Raw genomic sequence first — 19,458 nt, forward strand, 5'->3', positions numbered from 1 at the left:
ATCCATGGTAATGTATTGTCCTGAGCACTACAGCCTTAGGTGTAGTACATCACTGAATGCCTTTTGAAATTCCAAATATATTGCAACTATTGATATATATCAAGGGAACTGCCAACCTTACCTGGTCTGACCTACATGTGACTCCAGGCCACAGCAATGTGCTAACTCTTAACTGCTCTCTGGGTGCTTAGGGATGGGCAATAAGTGCCAGACTAGCCAGTGACACCCTCATCCCATGAATGATAAAGAAAAAAAATTGTCTTGCTTGTTCTCTCCTTTAAGAACAGTATTAAATTTGTATGGCATGACTTCCTCTTCATGTAGTCACATTGAAGCTATATATTTCTAAATACTCTGCTTTTACATCCTTTATAACAGAGACTTCAACATTTTCCCAATCGTAGGTGTTATGCCAACTGGCACTTTGGACACTTTTTTTTTGTCTCCCACCTTTTTGAATAAGGATGTTACAGTGGAAGTTTTCCAATCCTCTGGGACATTTCCCAGATCTGAGGGCCCTTGGAAGAATCCGACAGCACGTGCAGCAAGGCTCATCTTGATGTTAAGATCATCTCACTTCATCTTTCCTGCTTTTCACAAGTGGCATGGTGAGATTTTCGCTAGATGGTGGCAACATGCCAATTGACAATCATTATTGATTGTTAAGCACCTTGTTAACTCCAGAATTCTATTTTATCAAGCTCACCAAACAAGATAGACATTGTGAAAACTCGACAAGGAAACCAGAGCACATAGCTAGTGGATTCAGACTGTTGCTCACTCTGAATGATTTCCATGTTGGGCATCAGGTTACAAAACCTCAGGGCATGATGGCTGGTTGCCAACAGAATGCACCCCTCGTCCAGGGAGATTGGAATCTGGAACCACAGTCCTATTACAAACAACCTGGCACTTCTACTAAGCAGAGATTTACATTTCAGGATGCATGAACAACTAGAATCGAAAAACTGCGATGGAGACACTTTGTGCACAGAATCAGACACCCAGCTCACAAACTGGACTAGTCTGCATCTTATAGGCATTCACTCCATTAGCATTCACCTGCCAGCTCACAGCATTGCCTTGCCTGGCTTTGCCAAGTAGCACAGTCATACAGCTAGGCATTCCTCAGCCTAGGGGACACATATCCTGCTGCACTACAGCATGCTACATCAACCTACACCTGCTCCACACACCAGCAACAAGCACAACACATGTGCAGCAAGCGAGCAACTATATATTAGGGAAGTAGTCCTCTCCAGCGCCCATGAATGCACCAGTCTGTTAGGGGATGCTAGCACAGTAAGTCATGGGCAGCCTCCCATATCAGTAAAGGAGAATAGGTGATGGTCAAGTGCCCAGTGGAATTACATCAGTCAGGGAGCCTATGGCTCTGTTGTCCGGGGAATGGGCCACTGCCAGCATGTTGCCTCCAGGGTGGGATACAGTGGGGCTAATGTAGTTGAGGAGAGAGAGCATCAATGGAAAGCAGGTCATAGAGATTGGAAGTAAGGACATAATGAATGGCTTTCAGTAGCTTTTTCCTCTCTATCTCGTGCTGGGTCATTCAATCAAATCCCAAGTTCTTGTGATAAAGAGACCCTGTATTTCTGAAGAAGGGTGTAGGCCAAAATGCCAGCTTCCCTGCTCCTCTGATGCTGCTTGGCCTGCTGCGTTCACCCACCTCTACACCTTGTTATCACAGATCATTGACCTCTGACAAACTCATCAGAGTTTGAAAGTTGGCTTTTCAGAGGCATGGGAGACCCTGTTGAATCTCTGACAGGTGAAGAGGTAGGGTGATGCAGTATCACTGGACTAGAAATACAAAGATCTTGGCATGAGTCCAAATCCCAACACTGCAGCTATGCAGTGTATTGGAAGTAAAACTCGTCTCACTATTATCAAATATTGATAATATTCTAACTGGATTCTATCTGGTTCTCTGTTGTCCTTTAGGAGAGGAAATCTGCCAAACTTACTGTGAGTTCTTGGCTAGTTTGGGATCTTGGGACTCAGAAATAGCTGGAGACAGACCATAGTATGGCAATGGGGTTTTATTATTAACAGTCGTACATGTTTTTGCCTCCATCTTCGTGCAGCTCTATCTATTGGTATTATTTTGTATGGCAGTTACAAGTGAACACACTGTACAACACTGCATTTTAAAATAGTACAAGAGCCTCCTTATCTGGTCTGGCCCACATGTGACTCCAGAACCAATGTAATGTATTTGACTCTTAACTGCTGTCTGAAATGGTCTAATATGCTGCTCAGTTCAAGGGAAATTAGGATGAACAAAATTGACCTTACAAAAAAGCCAGCATCACATGAAAAGAATCAAAGGTCCCACATTGGGCCCTTCCCACCTACACTTGCCCCCCACTTGGGTTCACCATGCCCCCCCCCACAACCCCACACAAATTCAGGATAGTTTCATGTTAGTCAGATTTAGACAGGATAATCCTTCCCAATTTCCCTACCCACTGCCCATCCATCGTGCAAAGTCTAACTGACTCCATGAAATTTTCCACCATGTTTCGGCCATGCAGCTTTAAAAAAATCACTAATCAAAATACGTAAAACATGTCCAATGCAGTCAATCCTGTCCATCTGCCAACTATCTCAAAAAGGGAAACCCTCTCTATTCTGGCCCTACAAGGCACCTTAATCATAACCTCAGAAGGGAACCCGCAACAGATGCACATCTACCAAACTGACCTTTCAATTTCCTGCAATAGTCATCCCTATGACTTTATTACATGAAACTGCTAGATTCAGCTCAATTAATCTTGAATATACAATCTTGTGGTGTGGAGTTGTGCCCACTCGGCACAAGGGTTAGAATTCAGTGGCTGATTTATATTAAGATCTTCAAAGGCATCAGAAGAGATTCTTTTCCCATTAGTTTGATTTAACCTCAAATCCAACAGCTTTCAGCTTTCCTGTAAAACCATCCAGTTCTTTCTTGTTTTCTCGAACAGAATATAACCTTCATTTTAATAATGTCAGCTCAACCAAAGTTAAGTAAACACTCACACACATGATTCATTCATGGTTGCTAGATGTGGCAGATGTTCATGAACGGAGACCCATTCTCTGATCAAAAATGATAGGTTCCAGCCTTGAGCCTTTTCAGAATTACTCAAGAACTTGAGTTATAGTTCCCCTTTCCTATTCCCATGGCCACAACTTTGGCTGATCAAAACTGACTAATCTGCACCCTTTCCTCCTTTAGTATATAGGCAGTGTTTGCTAATACCCTCAACTACAAGCAACAATGCACTTGCTAATCCAGAAATACATATGCACACAATTCCACACACTATTACATGGAATGTGTATGGTTTGTCATACACAAGACTTACATTGCGTATGTGCATGTGAAGCAAGCATTTTCAAAATGGGCTTCAGCAGCAGAGTCGGGAAGTGGGAGGAGAAAATGGGAGTGGGGAGAGAAGTCAGGAAGCGAGCATGTGAAGAGGAGCAAGGGGGATAGACTGAGGAAGGGGACAGCCCCTCCACATGAACACCCACTCCCAAACACTTCCCCTCTCACATCTCTCAAAATTCTCTCCCAAACCTCGCCCCTTTCCTGAAAACCCATCCGCTCCCAAACATGCGCAATATGTGCTGGTGTCAGCAAAAGCAGCCATAGTATATTTTGTTACAATCATTTTAAGCTTGACATTCTTGCCTTTGTCCTGACATGGCAAAAAGCTCCAGCAATATGCCTCTCTTTTCTGCAATATTCAATTTTGTTACCAAAACTTTAATATGGATACTGGATTGAGACCAGAGTTGCATTATTTAATTACAAGTAATTCTCAAATAACACGATAATTGCATTCTTGTGTGACCTTGAGCTGTAGAAAATTGCCATAGAAAATCGCATTATAGGGAAATCACTGTAGAAACTCGCCACACCTGTACAGCGGAAAGTCCGTGTTATCTAAACAGCGTCCACTATTCATCATTCGTATTACAGCCAATTCGCAATAACAAAATATGCGTTAAGGCAAAGCTATCTGTATATTCCTTGGAAAATAAAAAGATTCCATTAACATACATGCAACTCGACAAATAGTCATGAAAGGTAAAAGTAAAGTTGCCATAGTCTTGCCAGATCACAAGGCTGCTCCCTCATTAGAGAGAGACAACTGGTAGTGGTTTAACCTGGTGGTCATGGCGCCTCAGGCAAGGGGAAAAGTTTGAGATGCAGAGTTATAGCAACCTCAACCAATGCAGGAATTGAGCCCACGCTGTTGGCTTCACTCACCAGCCACCTGGCCAATTGAGTTAAGCAGCCCACTATTACAATGGCGAATGAGCCAGATAAAGCTTATTTTCTTTATCAATGAGAAATTTCCAATTTTCCAATTCTTTGCTGCTAATAAACATGCCTCAACAACATTATTCACATTCTGATTAAAAAAATGCTTCAAAATGTTTTATAGACTGTTCTTTTCTGCAAATTCATGAAGTTGGTTTGTTTATTCTTCAGATAATTTTCAAAGCAAGTAAGATCCTCAGTCATATCTTGATAACAGAGGTCCAAATGCTGTGGCCTGAATTTTGGAAGAGGTAAGGGTGGTGAAAATGTCAGCATTTGTCAACATTTATCACTGAAACTGACAGGAACTTCATGTGTCTAAAATAACTCAGAAGTGTCTTATTTTATTATTAGTGATTCTATGTTTTTCCAGAGAATGTAGTGTTGAAATGATTACAAACTGTGATCCCTTATCAGCCAGTGCATTGATTAAAACTTCCATTATTACACTGATTGAATCATTGTATGATTATTTGAAAAAGGTGGATCCTGTTGAATGAAGCTTTTAACAGTATTCTAAGTTTATAATTACTGATGAAAGGCCTCCCTGGTTTGAAAAATCGGTTTTATCTTTGTAGAATATCAATTCCATCATTATGACAAAAAAATTTCTAAATGTTTAAAAGATATTTTTATGGGTGTTTCTTTAAAATGTTGGAATTTGTACCCAATTTCATATGCTGTCTAATTTAAAGTAAAAATGAAAAATTATCAGTTTTTTTTAACTTTTTGGTTGGTTGTCTAAGAGAATGCCTTAATGTTGGCTTTGCATGATGACTTCAGTGATACTGAAAGCCTGGAAATTTTGTTGAAGTGGTGCCCAACTTAAATTACAGTCATAAACAGAGGAAAAGGAAAGAGAAATTGGTAGATCCTCATGGACAGCTTCCTTCAAGGTCAGTGAGGAACGTCACTGTTTCACCACTGTCTGCGAACTCGTCCCAATGAATTAGCCAAGCCTACAGAGCATGCATAACATTAAAAAATCCATTACCCGAGGAGTTTTCAAAAATTCAGTTCCCACCAATGTATTTAATCAATGATACAACTCATTTTATAAGAAAAAACAATATTATTGAATTTTTATAGATAGCACTTATTTCAGCTTGAAGCAGGTGACTTAAAACAAGTGTAACTGACCAAAGCTTAAAATTTCAAATAACAAAGTGTAGAGCTGGATGAACACAGCAGACCAGCAGCATCTTAGGAGCAGAAAAGCTGACATTTCAGGCCTACACTCTTCATCAGAAATGAAGGAGGGGGAGTGGGTTCTGAAATAAATAGGGTGTGAGGGGGAGGCGGATCGAAGATGGGTAGAGGAGAAGATAGGTGGAGGAGACAGACAAGTTAAAGAGGCGGGGATGGAGCCAGGAGAGGTAAGTGTAGGTGGGGAGGGGGTAGGTCAGTCCGGGGAGGACGGACAGGTCAAGGGGTCAGGATGAGGTTAGTAGGTAGGAAATGTGGGTGCAGCTTGAGGTGGGAGGAGGGGATAGGTGAGAGGAAGAACAAGTTAGGGTGGCAGGGATGAGATGGGCCAGTTTTAGGATGCGGTAGGGGGAGGGAAGAATTTGAAACTTGTGAAATCCACATTGATACCATTGGGCTGCAGGGTTCCCAAGCGGAATATGAGTTGCTGTTACTGCAACCTTCGGGTGGCATCATTGTGGCACTGCAGGAGGCCCATGATGGACATGTCGTCTAAAGAATGGGAGGGGGAGTTAAAATGGTTCGCGACTAGGAGGTGCAGTTGTTTATTGCGAACCAAGCGTAGGTGTTCTGCAAAGTGGTCCCCAAACCTCCGTTTGGTTACTCCAATGTAGTGGAGGCCACAACTAGTACAGCAGATGCAGTATACCACATTGGCAGATGTGCAGGTAAATATCTGCTTGATGTGGAAAGTCTTTTTGGGGCTTGGGATGTGGGTGAAGGAGGAGGTGTGGGGGCAGGTGTAGCACTTTCTGCGATTGCAGGGGTACGTGCCGGGTGTGGTGGGGTTGGAGGGGAGTGTGGAGCATACAAGGGAGTCACGGAGAGAGTGGTCCGTCCAGAAAGCAGACAAAGGTGGGGAGAGTATGTGCGGACAAGGGGGATTCTCTTTGGGTGGTTATTGCGGGGACGGAGTGTGAGGGATGAGTTGTGGGAAATGCAGGAGACACAGTCGACGGCATTCTCGACCACTGTGGTGGCACCCCCATTTCCTACCAACTAACCGCACCCTCCCACCCTCTTGACCTGTCTGTCCTCCTCAGACTGACCTATCCCCTCCCTATCTCCCCACCTGCACTCACTTTTACTGGTTCCATCTCCGCCTCTTTAACTTGTCTGTCTCCTCTCCACCTATCTTCTCTTCTTTCCATCTTTGATCTACCTCCCCCTCTCTCCCTATTTAGTTCAGAACCCTCTCCCCCTCCCCCATTTCTGATGAAGGGTGTAGGCCCGAAACATCAGCTTTTCTGCTCCTAAGATGCTGCTTGGCTTGCTGTGTTCATCCAGCTCCATACTTAGTTATCTCGGACTCTCCAGCATCTGCACCTATTATCTCTGAAAATTTCAAATATTGAGTCTATACAATTCACACCTCTGCCTATCTAATCTAAACCCTGTAATTATTTGTTGTGCTGTAACTGTAGATGATCAAACAAATTTGACACAATATGCTGCCTTGAGATTAAGTCCAGACACATATTGTGAAAATTAACAAATTATAATGGTTATTTGATGTGGAGTTCAAATTCTCCATCAAATGTCTTGTCTTAAGAATTTCAAAGTAATGAGCAGTTTTGGCACAATGTTTAACAAAACATTTTCTCTTTGGAAGTAAAATAGTGTTTTGTTCAAAAACTTGTCACAATTTGCACTCTTTCAAGAACCCAACCATCGGAAATGGAATAACAGGCTTATGGAAGTCAAAATTATTTTGAGTGGTCTGAATTGTGATCTAGGAGGTCAAATTAGCTCCCTAACAAGGATAGGTTTGGTTGCAGATCCATTATTCTCAGTGTGGTTGGCTCAATGTGGTTGACTTTTAACTGCTCTCTCTGCAATGACCTAGCAAGCCATTCAGTTTAAGTCAAGCAAGAATAGGCAACAAATATGTGCCTTACCAATGGTGCCATCATCCCAGGAAAGAATAAAACAACAAAAATACTTATCTCTATACAGGACAATGTTATAACAGGACAACATTAATAAGAAAACTCTTAATTAATCCAATTTAGTTAAAAATAACAAAATATTTACTGCCTTTCAGATCCATGAGACACTTCATCTGTAAGTGAATTTGGTTATGTTATAATGGCCTCACGTTGTATTAGTTTCTTTCTGAGATTCTCAGTGCTTAATTCTTTATAAATCTTCAGTCCATTCAAGACATGAATATTGCTCTCAAATTTGTTCTTCTAGCACCTCATAAAAAAATTAACTCATATCAGACACTGCTGCCTCACAGCGACAGGGATCTGGGTTCAATTCCAGCCTTGGGCAACTGTCTGTGTGGAATTTTCACACCCTCCCCATTTCTGCATAGGTTTCCTTTGGGTGCTCCCATTTCCTCCCACTGACGCAGTTGTGCAGATTAGGTGGATTGGCCATGCTAATTTGCCCCGTAGTTTCCAGGGATGTGCAATTTAGTTGCATTAGTCATGATTAATGTGGTGTTACGGAGATAGGGTGGAGAGATTTGTCTGGGTGGGATGCTCTTCAGAGGTGCAGACTCAGTGATGTAACTGTGGATGATCAAACCAATTTGATCAAATATGGTGCCTTGGGATTAAGCCCAGACATGTAACGTGAGAATTAACAAATTATAATGGTGATTTGATGTGGAGTTCAAATTCTAATTTAATGTCTTTTTTCTGCCCTGCAGGGATTCTATATTCTATTTTTCTATGAGTAGGCTTGCACATATCTCCAAGCCTCAAACTGTCTCTCTGAAACAAATTTCCTGATCTTTATTTTCATGACACTACAGTAACGGTACATTTCTTTTTTCCCCGTGTTAATTCTAAACTCATTATTTGCTATCCTACCATTTTTCCCTTCACCCTACATTCTCATGATTTTGAAATCAAGACTTAGATCACATTCTCCTAGACTCATGCACTCTATCTCATACTTTCAAAACTGTGGAATCCCCTATCTTCCTCATCTATTCTTTTCTCTTTAAATTTTAGTTCTTAAACTTTGAGCACAGCAGAATTGTATGACTTTCTTCTGGCACCTTGTCTTCTCTTTTATTTCCTTCATTGTATCCTGATCAATGTTGAAAAAGGATGTCATTTCCACTTATTTCCATCAAACTAAGCCTTCAATCCAAAAATTGTACATCTAAGATCAATTTTGATTTCAGACTGTAAGAATTGGCCAACTGGAGATGTTAACTGAGGTACATAACCGAATGCCATATCTGTTTCATTGAATGCCATATCATTACTGTGCTCTGTTTTGTTCAGGTAAAGCTTATGATTGAGAAATAATGAATTTGATCTTGGATCATTCACTAACAGGGAAAAAATGAACTTCTGGTATAAACAAGTTTCTGAGAAAGTTCAAGAGATAACAAGGTGTAGAGCTGGATGAACACAGCAGGCCAAGCAGCATCTTAGAAGCAGAAAAGCTCACGTTTCAGGCCTAAATCCTTCATCAGAAATTTTAAGGTCAGGAATGAATGATCAGCATTCATCATGCCTAGAAATTTTTCACAGACATGTGCTCAGCAACTTACATTGGAAATCCATTTCACTGTGACTGAGTCATATACAGAAAGAGGAATAAATAGAGGCAGATAAAAGGTATAATTGAGAAAGATATGTAAAAGAAATAGAAAGAAAAAAAAATTAAAGTTTATGTCTTGAAATTTAGGAAATCTCCAATGGTAATTAAAATCTGCAAGAAAGTGACTCCACTTTTGCATGAATAAATTTTCAGTGGTAGAGGGATAGCTTGATAGTAATCTAAACATAACGTTATGTCAAAAATTCACTTACACTTGAATGCACAAGATCTGAGGCCAACCATAAGTCCAACTCTAGTAACCTTCCTAAAACTAGCTCCACAAGCATTCAGGCACATCATCAACAAGGTCAGCTTCATTGGAATGGACACTATTTGAATGGCTCAAAAGCATCTCCCCACCCAGTCTTGTCCTCCAATCTTCCACATGACAAATTTTCTAGGGGAGAGCAAAGGAAATGTTTCAAACATACTCTGAAGCTTTCCTTGATGCATGACAACATGAAGTTAATAACTGTAAGTTTAACTGTACTTGGAAATGCTGGAAGTGACCATGCAGATAGCCCCACTGTTAATCTTACCATAAAGGTCATGTCATTATTTCTTTATGTGTACGCTTAGAAATGATTAAAAAGTAGCTTCCTAAACAAGAAACATTTCATTGGTTAAGTATTGAGAATAATTAATTCCTGAGAGCAGGTACAAATCTTGATTCTAACTGAGGGCTTAATATGGTTTATGTAAAGCATGAAAATCCCTATGGGTAACTATAAGGCTTGCATCTAAATGTGTTTAGTTGGCCTGGGTAAGGATACCTGGGAGTTAATACAAAACTATAATTTAAGGGAGGAGTCATTTCAGAAGAGTCATGCTCGACTCAAAACATTAACTCTCTTTCTCCATCCACAAATGCTGGCAGACCTGTTCAGTTTCTCCTACATTCTCTGTGTTTATTGGAGTGAGGCAGTTACTTGAGTTATGGAAGAGCATAAAGGATCCCTGTGAGTGATTACCAGACTGTGATCTAATTAGGAAGAGTAGTAAAATTCCTGGATACCTGAGCGAGGCTGTACTATAATCAAAAGGCCCAGCTAGTTAGTACAAAAAAATGATGAAGTCCTTCCAAAGTAACAATCTAATTGAGGGTGTTGACTGCAATTAAAAATCACTGCAATAAATTTCAAATAATTTATAACCGTCATCTGACCCTAATGATGCATCCTACAAATGGTATCACAACTTTTCTCCTATGTACCTTGGACTTTCCATTAACAGCACTGTCAATGTCGATGGCTCAGCGTTGAATGAAACTGATATCAAATGACCAATGATTGCTTGACTATCTATTAACAAAATAGGTACACCATTGAATTCTAAAATTGTTCAAAAGCATAATACTGTGGGTGCTGGAAACTTGAAACAAAAATAAAAAAAATGCTGGATAAATACAACAGATCAGAGAGCTTCTGCAGAGAGAAGTATAGTTAACATTCCCAGTGTACACATTTTGCAATCAACCTGCTCACACATTTCATGTCTGGTGCTGTGGGACTATGAATGTAGACCTTCCGACCACTGGACCCCAAAAGCTTCCAACATTTCAGGGATTTAGATATTTTCTAATTAACTCAATCTGAGGTGTTATTACACACCCTGGAGTACATAACGAACTAGATAAAAATTAAGAAGTCAATTTACAAGGTTGTCTTGAGTGAAAGAAAGAGGAATTTTATCACTGCTATGCTGAAAAATCTACAACATCAAACACGCACATAAGCAGAGATATTAAGCTTAAAAGGGGAGGAGGGTATCGAGTGCAGTCAGGAAGGTAAACACAATTACAATTTTACAGATGCTGAGAATGATCTCAGTCCTGACTGTTTAGCTGTTGTCTCTTTTCCTTAGCTGTGCTGAAGTGTACAAATATTCTTGAGATTTTGGTGAATGTTTGATTTCCCAAGTTACAAACTTACAAAAAATGACTTCAAGTTTGAGGGAGACAGATGCAGAGAGAGAGAGTGTGTGTGTGTGTGTGTGTGTGTGGCTTCTAGTTACTGTTTACAAATCCATGTTTTCTTTATTTCGCCTATCGCTCAAATGCAGCTGCTGAAATATAGCCATGATGTGGAGGTGCCAGTGTTGGAATGGGACGGACAAGGTCAGAAGTCACATGACACCAGATTATAGTCTAACAGGGTTATTTGAAATCTCACAAGCTTTCAGAGCACAGCCCCTTCGACAGCTGATGTGAGAAAGAAGGACACAGGCTCAGAATTTATAAGCAGAGAGATCAATGAGCAGAGAGATCAAAAGATCATACAAATGTGAATGGGTCAGTCTGGTAATAGGACTATACAGGTGATCAAGAGTGTCAGAAGGTGTGAGTAAAGTGTCAACTACTCTAATTAGTTTACACAGTTTTGGATTACTTATTACTTTGGTCAGACCCTTGGCATATGACTCTTATACCTGTTATTTTACTCCAGTCATTTGGTTTTTCTCCAGCATGACCTTATTTTTTTTTTTATAGTTATCTCTCTGCCTCAGGCCATCGGATTATAGGTCATCCCTTCACTCGTTGTTCAGCTGTTGAGACTTTACTCACACTGTCTAGTACTCTTGATCCCCTGCAGAGACTTATTATTTGGCCTGCAAAACTACATTCACACAATTTGATCTCTCTCTACCCATTGACCTCTCTCTGCCTATAAATTCTGTGCCTGTCTACTTGTCTCACACTTACATGACCAAGGGGCAACATTATGAAAGCTTATGATTCCAAACAAACCTATTCGACCAGAACCTGGTGTCCTCTGACTGCTGACCAATAGTTCAGTGTATATTCTGAAGTCTAATTCCTGTGTCTTTTTCTCAAGCTGGATGACCTTCAGGCAACCATTGAGTGCCTCCCACAAAGGAGTGTCTCATCTGGGAAATGCGTATCTGAGTTTCAGTACCATTTAATACCACATTAATTTCAGTTTACACCTATCCCAGTTTACTAATGGTTTCATGAGTTCTGTTCAGCCAGATCTGCTGGTCGTAATAGCCAGAGGTATGGATACTTCCACTGTACCACAAAAGTTCCTTGAATTGAAGTTATTTTAATCAACTTATTCAGGCATGTCAAGACACACATCTGGAGCAGGGAGGCCTTGAACCCAGGCCTCCTGGCCCAGAGTTAGGGACACTAGCATCAGAGGGGCCCCATCTAATGCTGGTGCATAGATCTCATTGGCAACGGTTACTGCTGTGGCTTGTAAATAGCAAGCACTTGCAGTGGCTACAGCAGAAACCAGTGTATAGAAATCAGTGGGAATATTTACAACAAAAGGCTGGTGTACAAATATTACTGGCAATAGTTACATCAGAGACCAGTGAGCGGGTATTACTGACTGTTGTTTCAACAGAGGCCAGTAAATAGATAACACTGACAGCGTTCACAGCAAAGCCAGCATGCAGATGTTGTAGTGATCCAGGGTATCCTCATTGGTGATGAGTTTCCTGACTGGGACTGTTAATGCGGTCCAACCAGGGAGCCCTAGGTGACAGATAAAAATGGATGTGCTAGACAACCTTTCATTCAGAAAGCTTGGTCTGAGGGAGCTGGATCAATTCAAGAACTTTCCACATGTAAATAAAGTGTTACTAGGTGATGGGATTCTGGCCTCTGTGGAGTTATTTCAGTGGCGACAAGAGTAAAGCGTATTCCTGAAGAAACTCACTCACTACAGCAGGCTTTGATTTGAGGTAAGCATTTCTGTCATCATGCCATTACTCAGGAAGCTTGACTCCTTTGATCCTGCCTTTGAAGGCTGGGCCCAGAATGTGGAAAGAATGTGTTATTTTTTCCAAGCAAATGACATTGAGGCAGATGAAAAGCAATGAATAATTCCCTAAACAAATTGTGGGCCCTCAGCTTTTTCTGATATCAGGAACTTACTTGTCCCTGAGGCAGCAGATACTAAAACCTTTCAAGAGTTGACAAATTTAGTTAAAGCATATTACAACCCCAAGCCTCCTCCAACTCTGAGATGCTTTCAGTTTTATTCAGCAAATTAAGAACCAGGAGATTCCATACCAGGGTTTAGACTAAGTTAAGATGACTGGCAGATGCAACTGACTGTTGGGTATAAACCTTAATGAGATGCAAAGAGACCATTTGTTATGTGGGGCTAATGATGTAACCGTTCAAAAGCACCTACTAGCTGAAGCCCTACTGAATTTCAAACAGGCACTACAACTGGCTTTAGCATTGGAAAATACAGCAAGCGCAGTATATGAGATGCAGGGTTATTCTAGTATAAGGGCAAGAGATCAACTGAGCTTGGGGAATACCACTTGAGTGACGGCAATTGCATAGCTTCACTCAGGACATATCCTGAAGAGTGGGACTCGAGGCCAGCTCGTGGTAAAACTCCAAAACAAAGCCAAACTTCGACTAAATGGTAAAAATTTTCTTCAGGATCCAGGCTGGCAAGCCATTGTAGTCCCTGCCAGTACACAAACTCAAAAGAGTCCTGCTAGACCTAAGTTATGTAAGAGAGCTCATAGGCCAGTATCCAGGAGCGTACGCACCCTGGAAAGTCCACCTACATCTGTTTGGGAACAGTTACATTATTTAGCAACATACAAATCAGAACCAGTTCTAATGGAGGTCAATCCTGTCCTGGCTGCTTCAGTGCTTGCAGAACTAGTCTTTAACAAAATTCATTCTGGATTTCATCCGTTACATTTGCACAAGACCTCAGCTAGACTGAGAACTTACTCTGGGGGACCTTTACAGATTAATGTTACAACATTGGCTCTGGTCTGTTTTGAGAAGCAATTGGTTCAGTTACCAGTGATTGTAGTAAAAGGCTCAGAGCACGCTTGATGGGTCAAAATTGATTGAAAAAGACTCACCCAGATTGGCGCAACATTTCTTGATTAGAAAATGGCTGCCTGAGTGAAGTCCTAATTAAACACCAGGAAGATTTTCTGGGAGGTCTTAGGACTATCAAAGGAGCCAAGGCCATCCTACATGTTGACCAGGAAGCAATTCCAAGATTCTGCAAGACCTACCCAGTGCCATTTGCCTTATGGGAAAATTTAGAGGCAGAAATCAGAGGCTGAAAAGCAAAGGAATCATCAAAGTAGTTCAATTTGCCAATAGCTAGTACCGGTCATACCAATTGTGAAGCCCAAAGGGTTGGTTCGCCTTTGTGGAATTTTAAACAGGTAGTAAACAGCTTTTTGCAGCTGGATAAATACCCAATTGCTTGCATAGATGATTTATATGCAAAGCTGGTGGAGTGTGCTGTCCTGCATGAAGCTGGACATGACCCATGCATACTTGTAATTGTGGTTAGATGAGGATTCCCAGAAGTAGGCTACAATTAATAACCATAAACTATTGGACCAATATGAGACAGCCACTTGGAGTATTGTCACCCTGTGCAATTTTTCAGTGGACGATGGAGAACATTTTACAAGTTCTACCCCAGGTTACCATTTATCTAGATGACTTGCTAATAACAGGGAAGGCCACTAAGGAACACTTAGAGAACTTGGACAAAGTCCTTAGATGTTCCTCCCAGATGGGCATACGATTTGGAAAAATGCGTGTTCCAGGCACCCCAAGTGACTTACTTGGGCTACAGAGTTGACAGGTCTGGGTTACATCCATTGGAAGATGAAGTGAGGGAGATCAAAGATGCCCCGGTTCCCATGTCTGTACCAGAGCTTAGGTATTTTCTTGGGCTGCTGAGTTATTATGGAAAGAAACAGTCTACAGCTTCACTAGGTACCAAATTGTTCCAATTCCTATTTGATTATAGGACCACCCTACGTGCTACTAGAGTGAATTGTTTTAGCAGAGTTATTCATGGGAGAAGACTCCCCAGGAGCGCCAGTGCCCGATATAGACTCCACTAAGTAGTGAAATTTGGTTAATGAAGACAGGAATGGGTGACGCAAGATCAGGCCCAGTGACGTATCAAGTTTGTGTGGGTATGACAGTTCTGAACTAGCGCATCAACCATATGAAATATGCAAACTCACACACGATGTGGGAGCAAAATGTGCCCAGCTCCTCAGAACAATCAGAAAGGTTGTCAGAACATGTGGGCTCTCCCTCACCATCATGTGTTGAAGAGATCTTGGAATCTTAGATGGGCACTGCAGATCTGACCGTTTCCATGTCCTTGCTGCCAAAAGTAGAGAATGAATTTTTTTCTGAGGTGCTCTGAGTGCAAGGGGCAAGTGACAGTGCATTACATGCCACCCATATCAGAGGCAGGGCCAGAAGAACCTAACCCAGTGCTAAATTATCCCAACAGAAGCTACAAAAAAAAACAATCTATTTCCTCAGACTCGGGAATGTTGTGATTGTAACAAGATCAACCAGGTAGATCTCATAGAATGAGGTCCCTGGTTAGGGCTGTTAATCTGGTCCAATCAGGGAGCCCTGGCTGACAGATAAAAACAGGAGTGTTGGACATCTGAGAGCTGGCTCTGAGGGAGCTGGATCAGTGTCAAGGACTCACCAAGTGTAAATAAAGGATGACTTGACGATGGGATACCGGCCTCTGTGAAGTTATTTCAGATTTCATTGGCAATGGTTACGGCCAAAGCCAAAGTGAAGATTTTACTGACGGTGGTGACAGCATAGTTGTGTATAGATATCACTGGTAACAGCAGAAGCTAGTGTATAGACTCACTGACCATTGTTGAAGCTGAGGTTATCACTGGCAGTGGTTATGGTGGAGGTCAGTGATATTGTTGGTGATGGTCCTGACCCATGTGAGAAATGACATTATGCCCTGGATTTTCTTCAGCAAGGCAGGTTGTCGGAATCAGGAAAATGCCTCACCCTTTCTGTGATATCAATTATATGCCAGTTATCTCTATAAATCCAATATGAGTTTGACAACCAACTTCTCTACAATTAAAGAAAAATCAGTCAAATATCTTTTGCAAAACTTTAATGTAAAGCACTAAGTTTCAAAAAGACAAATCTGCCTGCAAATTATGATTGCAGTCAGGAATCCTAAAATTGAGTCCCATCCAGCATTGTCTAAAGGGCTCCAATTTGATGGAAGTCCGAGCCTATACTGTATATGTGGTAAAACTAATAATATTCAGCAGCCATCCACATGGCCAATTATGCATCCTATACCAGGCTATGTCCATCAGTAGCACAGAAACTGACTTTTTTCTTGCTCCTGCTTTTTTTTCTGCTTGTGTCAGCACCACAAACCAATATCTGTATTTTGCCTATTAAACGGTAGCTGAAACAGGCTAGAGAACCCACTGACATATTAGTCTTCATAATAAATACTTTAAAATGGAAACAATCTGAAGATGGGTCATGGCAATTTCAAAATATTGTGACTATTTTCTTTGGCAGCTCGGTCTATTACGGGATTGTCCTTGGGAAGTAAAACTGTTGATGCACTGTCTTGGGGAGCAAAGAGTCTTTGCATTTACGTTGACAACCAGCTCACATTCTGTCAATATCAAACAGCACCAGGTAAGGTTGTGAGATTTGTTGGTCCTAATTATTCCTTTGTTTTTGTGTTGGATCTGGCCTGGGATGTCATTATTGTTGACCTTTGATTACAAGAAAGTTTTGAATGAAAAAGGCATCTTCAGGTAATTCAGCCCTGCTATCTTCAAATTACATATAATTGAAGTTATTTTTAGGAATAAATCCAGTTGTTCTAGTCAGAGCAACTGTCAGCCCATCACAACTATCTGTGTAAAGGAAATATTTCCTCAGTATATTGTACATTGAATATTGGCTCTTTTGTCCTGCTGCTTCAGTCTGGCTGAAAATATTGCTTTGAGTTTACTTTCTGTACCTTGTTAAATGCCCACATGATGCCCCAACAGCTTACCTGTGGTTTATACCTTACACCCACTGTCTGAAGTACCTAAGAATTACAAGCAGAGGAGATTTTCACTATTGGGATTACTCACCAATTGCAAACTCCACCCCTATAGACTCTCTGACTCCAGGAGCATTAAAATATATTTGAAAATATATTCTATACATTTAACCCTTTCCTGGCAGTTGTATCACAAGTGCAGTCATTATATTTGATGGTCAAAATGCTGTTGACATTCTACTTGTTGATTGAAGCTACACTCAATAGGTAATATGTAACTGGGTGATAAGAAGTGAAAAGAAATGTTGATCACAACTGTGTTGCAAATTGCAGCTGAACGTTAAAATGAATCTGGCAGGACTTAAAAGAGTAGCCCTTATCCCACCAGCCATTCAACTGTGTGACAATAACCAATAGTAAAGAGCAATCACTGCAGCTGAACCAGATTTTGTTTCAATTATGTTTTTTTGAGCCTTTAACTGCACCACTAAACATTCTCCAGTCGGCACTGTAACTGAGAATGAGGATTAGCCTGATTGCAATAAAAGTTCATGCATAAGTATTGATAATATGAGTAAAATTCTGGTATTGTCATTTGAAATGTTGCAAGAATCACTGGATTGAGTTTACAATAGTATAAGTTCTCATGTAATTTACCCATAATTACATTGTGCTGAATCTTACCACATTATTAACCAGTGTGAAGTAAGTCCTAAATTCTTAAGACGAGCCACTGCACTCAAAATGTTGACTCTGTTTCTCTCTCCGCAGAAGCTACCTGACCAGATAGTTCTTACTATCTCCAACTAAATTTCTCCATGTGGTTTCGTTTACGATTCAAGAGATGCATGTTCAAATCCTACTATGAAAGCTGGGGAATTTAAATTCAATTCATAAAATAAAGTTGGTATCTGTAAAAGTGAACATGTAATTGTTGTGCCATCCTAACTGACTCACTTATGTTCTTTAGGAAAGTAAATCTCATATCCTTACTGAGTCTGGCCTAAGAGTAAGCTGCACAGTCAGAGTGAGGGAGACTGCATCAGAATGAGTTACAGAGAATTTGGATCAAATTGGGAATCCAATTGATAACTGTTTAGTAAGTTTAATTAAAATGTCACTTTTTCCTTCTTTACTGATGGAATGATGTCATCACTGCCCTCAATTAGTGCCCAGAGGGCAGTTAAGAATCCTTCCTGAAAGGACATTAGTGGATCTTCCTGACAATCAACAATAGTCTCATGCCTATCATTACACTCTTAATTCCAGAGTTTCTTTTTGTTAATTCCACCATCAGCCATGGCAGGATTTGAACCCGGGTCTCCAAAGTATTATCTGGCCCTCTGGATTACCAGTGCACCAACAATACCAGCAGTCCATCACCTCCTCCCTCAGAGTAGATGTCTGAATCAGGCCTAGAACCAATAGCCTTTCAGGGAATTAAAATAACCTAGTTAGCAGTTAAACAAGTTCTTGCTTGAATTGCGTTGATTACTATATCACGAAGTTAAGAGAAATAAGTGACTCATCAGAGTTGCCGTATAGGAAGGGATTGTTCTAAGCGCACAGTCAGATTAAGCCTGAGTGAAAGAGATTTTGCTGGGGTGACACTGAGACTGAGACTGAGAAAGAATCCAGTAACTGGGAATTGGGGTCAAAATCTAAATTTGGTGCAGAGGGTAGAAGAGTTGTAAATCATGTAATACACATGAATTCATAGAAGGACGTATCCCAAAAAAACAGATCATCAGGAAGTGTCACAGGCTGCTCAAGCTTGAGCTCCAGCTTTTGGAACTTGAATAGGATTGATGTCACTGTTGTGCATCAATCAAGCAGCCAGTTGGATGTGAGTAAAGGGAGATAGTCACACCACAGATTAGAAGCAGTGATTTTGATTTGGGACCAAGTGTAATATTACCAAGCTTGCAGATGACACAAAACTAACAGGAAATGTGTGTTGTGAGGATAATGTAAAGCAGCTTCAGGAAAATTTGAATGTGCTTCCATAAATGGGTAAGAACATGGCAGAATGTATTGCCAGTCAGAGAGAGAATGGGTGACAACCTGAGAGCCTAAGAAAACCAGGCAGGTAGTGCAAGAGTCCCCTGAGCCTATCATGTTTGCTCATTTGTATTCCATTTGGATTCTGTCAAGGGCAATTTTTCCTCAGGGAAGTGCTGTCATAGTTGTCTCGGCTATACAGGAGAGAAGGAAGAAGAATGGAAGAGCAATAATTATCGGTGATTTGATAGTTCAGAGATCAGACTGGCATTTCTGTGGCAGTAAATCTGATACCAGGATGGCATGTTGCGTCTCTGGAACTAGGGTAAAGGATTTCTTCTGGGGGAGGGAAATCATTCAGAAGTCATGGTTCACATTGGTACCAACAACATAGGATAGGAAGAGGGATAAGGTCCTGAGATTTCAGAGAGTCAGGAAGGAAATTGGAAAGGAACCTCAAGACCTGCAGTCTCAGATTTAATCCCAGTGAGTATAAGAACAGCAGGTTTGATTTAATATGTA

At 40.9% G+C, this 19,458-nt stretch overlaps 1 long non-coding RNA gene across 2 annotated transcripts in view; it reads left to right on the forward strand.

The window, feature by feature from the left end:
• Positions 1 to 17,811, forward strand: part of LOC125456631 (uncharacterized) — a 46,501-nt gene extending 28,690 nt beyond the window's left edge. For both annotated transcript variants that reach the window (XR_007248484.2, XR_007248485.2), the window contains 3 exons: positions 4,505 to 4,584; positions 16,455 to 16,577; positions 17,707 to 17,811. This is a non-coding gene — a long non-coding RNA (uncharacterized LOC125456631). The remainder of the gene's footprint in view (positions 1 to 4,504; positions 4,585 to 16,454; positions 16,578 to 17,706) is intronic.
• The last annotated feature ends 1,647 nt before the right edge of the window (positions 17,812 to 19,458 follow it).

Source organism: Stegostoma tigrinum, chromosome 8, assembly GCF_030684315.1.
Source record: "Stegostoma tigrinum isolate sSteTig4 chromosome 8, sSteTig4.hap1, whole genome shotgun sequence".
Lineage (NCBI taxonomy): Eukaryota > Metazoa > Chordata > Chondrichthyes > Orectolobiformes > Stegostomatidae > Stegostoma > Stegostoma tigrinum.